Source organism: Mizuhopecten yessoensis, unplaced genomic scaffold (assembly GCF_002113885.1).
Source record: "Mizuhopecten yessoensis strain PY_sf001 unplaced genomic scaffold, ASM211388v2 scaffold4025, whole genome shotgun sequence".
NCBI classification, from domain to species: Eukaryota; Metazoa; Mollusca; class Bivalvia; order Pectinida; family Pectinidae; genus Mizuhopecten; species Mizuhopecten yessoensis.
The window spans coordinates 101,850-102,613 of record NW_018405338.1 but is presented as its reverse complement, the minus strand read 5'-3'; the positions used below and the strand labels follow the sequence as shown (position 1 = coordinate 102,613).

The 764-nt window shown below is 37.2% G+C and overlaps 1 protein-coding gene across 2 annotated transcripts in view; it reads left to right on the top strand.

Annotated features, from left to right (window-relative positions):
• LOC110448362 (roundabout homolog 2-like) overlaps positions 1 to 764 on the top strand; it is a 59,719-nt gene that overhangs the window by 1,705 nt on the left and 57,250 nt on the right. Inside the window, exon 2 of one of the 2 annotated variants that reach the window (XM_021494551.1) lies at positions 534 to 614. The exons of the other annotated variant lie outside the window; for it this stretch is intronic. The gene's annotated coding sequence lies outside the window, so the exon portion shown is untranslated. The remainder of the gene's footprint in view (positions 1 to 533; positions 615 to 764) is intronic. 2 annotated transcript variants of the gene reach the window in all.

Genomic DNA, 764 nt, shown 5'->3' with positions numbered 1-764 from the left:
CGGTATTTTTTCAAAAAATGTTCCAGCGTTACTGTTCGTTATTTTGTCCGAAATTTTAGCCCTGCCTTGTTGAAATTATAATGCAGTACACAATTGTGCTAACCCCTACCTTGTGATGCAAGCAGACACGTGTGTATTTGTAAATTTGTTCTTGATATAGCGGATCGTAATGCTAAATTTACCTCTCATTTACATGTAACTATTGTGCTATGACAAACTATTCTATGAGTGACGTTTCTATCTCCCCCATTGTCCAGCACTGTCGAAATGTAATGGACAGCGGCACGCCTCCTGTCACCCAAAGACAAAAATACATAGATATATACAGCTGATTTGTTGTATACAAATTTACGTATTTGTAATACTATACAATTAACTGTGAAGATATTTCAGCTTTTCCCCCTATTTACGGTGTTAAGGTGACGCTATTGTATCGGTAATCAAGAGCTTGCTCCTAATATCATAACTTCTATAATGGATGTCGACTGTTGACGAACTAACAAACATACAACTCAGAATTCCCAAAGTTGCAGGTTAATGAAGAAACGCACACGTTTTATGGTCTCCAAGATGCTGCTGCATGGAAATATTCTATTTCTTTCTGCGATATGAAGGTCTGTGTTTTTTTTATTATGTTCATAAGAGTGCCTTGTGGTTTTGTTGTCACTGCCATAGCGGGTGTCATCATTTAAAAAGAAGACGCTTACCTTTCGGGACACCTGGTCTTGTTCTTCTTGTAATTTTAAATGGTTTCCATGTAAAGT